This window comes from Acinonyx jubatus, chromosome A3 (genome assembly GCF_027475565.1).
Source record: "Acinonyx jubatus isolate Ajub_Pintada_27869175 chromosome A3, VMU_Ajub_asm_v1.0, whole genome shotgun sequence".
Lineage (NCBI taxonomy): Eukaryota > Metazoa > Chordata > Mammalia > Carnivora > Felidae > Acinonyx > Acinonyx jubatus.
Genome location: NC_069388.1, coordinates 30,813,216 through 30,818,527, shown reverse-complemented (window position 1 = coordinate 30,818,527; position 5,312 = coordinate 30,813,216). Strand labels below are relative to the sequence as shown.

The following is a 5,312-nucleotide window of genomic DNA, read 5'->3' as shown; positions in this document are numbered from 1 at the left end:
TTAAGGAGGAATACCCTGGGACCCAAGGATTTTACATGTAAGAGGGGAAAAGAAGCTTATTCTCAGACACGCCAGAGCTCAAAAACACCATACCTAACATACGGTGAAACACTATGCAATTATGTTCTTAAAAAGAACATGGACGTTTTCTCAGGAGTGACGTGGAAAGACTGTCAAGATCCATTGTTACACGAAAGAAGGAAATTGCCGAACAGTATTATAGTATGCTATCTTAGGGATTAAAATAGAAAAATAAGAATCTATATTAATATTGGCATGTTTATTCCTAAAGAAGTCTCGCTTCTGCAGAGGTGTCCCTGATGCTAAGATCCGCATCTTTGACCTGGGGCGTAAGAAGGCAAAAGGGGATGAGTTCCCGCCATGTGGCCACGTGGTGTCAGATGAATAGGAGCAGCTCCCCTCTGAAGCCCTGGAGGCTGCCCGCATTTGTGCTAACAAGTACACGGTGAAAGGCTGTGGCAAAGATGGTTTTCACATGGGGGGTCGGCTCCACCCCTTCCACGTCATCCATATCCACAAGACGTTTCTGTGCTGGAGCTGACAGGCTCCGGACAGGGACACAGGTGCCTTGGAAAGCCCCAGGGCACAGTGGCCGGGGTCCACACTGGCCAAGTAAGTCATCGTGTCCATCCGTACCAAGTTGCAAAACAAGGAGCATGTGACTGAGGCCCTACGTAGGGCCCAGTTCAAGTTCCCTGGCCGTCCGAAGATCCACGTTTCCAAGAAGTGGGGCATTCCTGAGTTTAACGCGGACGAATTTGAAGACATGGTGACTGAAAAGCGACTCATCGCAGACGGCTGTGGGGTCAAATAGATCCCTGATCGTGGCCCCTTGGACGAATGGCGGGCTCTGCACTCATGGGAACCTCAGCACTACCCCTCCCTATTCATGCCCACCGATGAATCCTGCTTCCTCTCTAAAAAAAAAATTTTTTTAGGGGTGCCTGGGTGGCTTAGTTCAGCGAGGTCATCAAACCCCCCATCAGGCTCTGTGCTGACGGCTCAGAGTCTGGATCCTGCCTCAGATTCTGTCTCCCTCTCTCTCTGCCTCTCCCCCCACTCACTCTCTGTCTCTGTCTCTCTCTAAAATATATAAACGTTAAAAATAAAATAAAATAAAATAAAATAAAATAAAATAAAATTTTTAAAAATGAAGATTATTAAACTAAAAACATGAATTATTTGAGGGGCACCTGGGTGGCTCATTGAGAAGAATGTGTGACTCTTCATCTCAGGGTGGTGAGTTTGAACGCCACGTGGGGTGTTGAGATTACTAAAAAATGAATAAACTTTAAAAAAAGAATTATTTGGGGGCGCCTGGGTGGCTTAGTCAGTTGAGTGTCCGACTTTGGCTCAGGTCATATCGCGGTCCATGAGTTCGAGCCCCTCGTTGGGCTCTGTGATGACAGCTCAGAGCCTGGAGCCTGTTTCAGATTCTGTGTCTCCCTTTCTCTCTGCCTCTCCCCCGCTCACGGTCTGTCTCTGTCTCTCTCTCTCAAAAAGAAATAAACATTAAAAAAAGAATCATTTGAAAAGATTAATGGAACAGACAAGTCTCTGGCAGGTGTATCATTAAGGAGCGATCACACAAATATCCAAGATTTTAAGCATTAAAGGATTTAAAATACTGGGGGCTTATAAAAGAACCCACAGATTCACAGCATCTTTAAAAATTAAGGAAATAATATGTTCCACAAAATAACACAAAAGAACAGGGAAGAACTGTTCAGTAAATCATATTAGGATAACCGATTAGTAATTAGGAGGATATATTTAATTTCTCCTTTCACATAATTTACCAAAAATCAATTTTCAGCATATTACATGTTCTCTCTAGGGTTGATTGGTTAAGTTAAAAATTGTGGAAAAAATATACATAAAATTTGCTAACTTACCATTTTAAGCGTATAGTTTACTAATATTAAACACACTCACATTATTGTGTATCTAACCTCCAAAATTCTTTTTTTTTAAATTTTCTTAACGTTTATTTATTTTTGAGACAGAGCATGAATTGGGGAGGGTCAGAGAGAGAGGGAGACACAGAATCCGAAACAGCCTCCAGGCTCTGAGCTGTCAGCACAGAGCTGGACGCGGGGCTCAAACTCAGGGACCGCGAGATCATGACCTGAGCCGAAGTCGGACGCTCAACCGACTGAGCCACCCAGGTGCCCCTCCAAAATTCTTTTTATTTGACAAAACTGGAAGTCTATACCTGTTTAACAACAACTCCCCATTCCCTCCTCCCTTCAGACCCTGGCAACCACCATTCTACGATGAATTTGACTGCTGTAGTCACCTCGAAAAAGTAGGAACGTACAGTATCTGTCCTGCTGTCGTTGGCTTGTTTCTCTTAGCATAATGTCCTCAAGTTCATCTGTGTTCCAGCATGTCACAGAATTGGCTTCCTTTTTAAGACTCTATAATATTCCATTTTTCCAGTCTGTTTATTCATCTCTTGGACCCTTGGGTGGCCTCTACTTCGTTTCTGTTTTAGCTATTACGAATAATGCTGCTATGAACATGGGTGTGATATCTCTTCAAGACCCTGTTTTCAATTATTTTGGTTATACAGCCCGACATGAAATGGCTGGATCCTATGGTAATTTTATGTTTTAGTTTTTTGAGGAACCGATAATAATGTTTTCTGTGGCAGCTGCCCCATTTTACATGTCCATCAATAATGCACAGGGGTTCAAATTTCACCACATTCTCACCAACACTTGTTTTCTGTTTTGTTTTCTTTTTGTTTAGTATAGCCATCCTAATGGGTGGGAAGTTGTATCTCACTGTGGTTTTGATTTTCGTTTCCCTAGTGCCTAGTGATGTGGAGGATCTTTTCATGTGCTTCACTTAACGCTCATTTGTATATTTTTCTTGGAGAAATGTCCGTTCGAGTCCCTTGTCTGTATTTGAATCATGGTTGTTTTTGTGTTGTAGAGTCGTTCGCTATACGTTCTGGATATTAATCTTTTTCATATATGTGATTTTCAAATATTTTCTCCCATTCTGTGGGTTACCTTTTCCCTCTGTTGACAGTGTCCTATATTGCACAAAATTCAATTTTGATGAGGCCCAAATTTATCTATTTTTCCTTTTCCTGCCTGTGCCTTTGGTGTCATATCCAAGAAACCATTACCAAATCCAATATCATGACGCTTTCCTCCTATGTTTTCTATGAAGAATATTATAGTCTTAGCTCTTATATTTGGGTCTCCAATCCGTTTTGAATTAATTTTTTGTACATGGTGTTAGGTAAGGGTCTAACTTCATTTTTTGGCATGTGACTATCCAATTTTCCTAGCACCATACTTAAAAAATTTTTTTTCACATTTATTTCAGTTTGAGAGAGAGAGAGAGACAGAGCGTGAGTGGGGGAGAGGCAGAGAGAGAGGGAGACACAGAATCCAAAGCAGGTTCCAGGCTCTGAGCTGTCAGCACAAAGCCTGACATGGGGCTTGAACTCATGAACTGGGAGATCATGACCTGAGCTGAAGTCAGATGCTTAACTGACTAAGCCACCCATGCACCCGATCCCAGCACCATAGTTTAAAAAGACTCTCCTTTCCCCCATTTAATAGTCTTTGCACCTTTGTCAAAATTATTTGACTCTGGGGTGCCTGGGTGGCTCACTTGGTTAAGCGTTCAACTCATGGTTCAACTCAGGTCATGATCTCACAGGTCGTGAGTTCAAACCCTGCATTGAAAAGCCTGATTGGGATGCTCTCTCTTCCTCTCTCTCTGCCCCTCCTTCTCTCTTGCTCTCAAAATAAATAAATAAACTTAGGGAAAGAAAAAAACATTTGAGGGGTACCTGAGTGGCTCAGTCGGTTGAGCGTCCGACTTCAGCTCAGGACATGATCTCACAGCTTGTGAGTTCCTGCCCCATGTCGGGCTCTGTGCCGACAGCTCAGAGTCTGGAGCCTGCTTCGGACTCTGTGTCTCCTTCTCTCTCTCTCTCTCTGCTCTTCTCCCACTGGTGCTCTGTCTCTCTGTCTCTCTCAACAATGAAACATTAAAAACAAAAACCAAAACCTTTGACTATATATGTGAGGGTTTATTTTCGGGCTCTGTCTTCTCAATGGAATCACCCTGGAGCTTTAAAATCCCCACCCAGGGATTCTGATGTAAGTGCGGCCCCGAGCCTGGAGAGTTTTTAACCATCTGCAGGTGCTTCTAATGTGCCTCCGAGGTTGAGTAATGAAGAGCTAACATTGACTGAGTGCTTATACTGAGCCGGGCCCCATTCTACATCCTTGAAACCTCACATGGCAACCTGATGAGACTGATCTATCGTGTTCCCATATATAGAGGGGCCAATGAGTCACAAAGAGGTTAAGTACCTGCCAAGGACACACAGATCAAAAGTGATAGGGTCTCTGCTTGAACTCCAGAGCAGGTGCCCCTTATCACGGTGCTGTGCTGCCAGGGGTCACATACCATGTGACCTGCCATGATCCCTGCGTCAAGATTCTTCTGGGTGGAAAGATGGCCCATAATCTAAAAGGCAAGACTATGCCCACCCTTGCTAAACTGGTCCGGTCTGGCAGCCGAGGTTACAAAAGGGAACAAGGAGTCTGTTTGAAGCTCCTGAGGCCAGCTCCTGCATGGACCCTCCCAGGATGTGACCCCAAACCCCTGGCCTCCCTCCCAGAGACATCTGAGCTGAGACCCCAAGCCGCCTGGCTCCTCTCCAGCCCATCTGGACTCTTATCACCGGCCTCCCCAATCCAAGCCCATGATTTCATGACGTGTAGTTTTTCACATGATGCTTGTGGGGTAGAAGCCCCCAACCCCGTTCTAGCAAAACAAATGTGCGTGTTGGGGCCTGTGGTCCTATGGAGAACTGAAGTGGTCATTTTTCCATCTTCTGAGAGACCTGAGAATCTTTCAGGGCTGTCGAGTTCGGGGAGCCACAGGGAAGCTGGGACTAAAGAAGTCTCTGGGCCTCAGTCTCTTCCAGTCATTGTGAAAGTAAGTCCTGAAAAGAAAAGGGGGTTCAAATCATGATGAAAGTTGAGGGATTACATAAATTTAAAAAAATGAATCGAATGAGAAAATTCGAAAGCTACGTGTATTGGTTATCTATTAATACACAATAAATTACCTCAAGATTTAGCAGCTTAACACTCCTATAAATATTCATTATCTTGGGGAGCCTGGGTGGTTCAGCCGGTTAAGCATCTGACTTCAGCTTAGGTCATGATCTCATGGTCCGTGGGTTCGAGTCCTGCGTGGCGCTCTGTGCTGACAGCTCAGAGCCTGGAGCCTGCTTCGGATTCTGTCTCCCT

General features: G+C 44.4%; 1 pseudogene; it reads left to right on the top strand.

Moving 5' to 3' along the window:
- Window positions 1-277: 277 nt before the first annotated feature.
- On the top strand, window positions 278-910 carry LOC106980155 (60S ribosomal protein L10-like; annotated as a pseudogene).
- The last annotated feature ends 4,402 nt before the right edge of the window (window positions 911-5,312 follow it).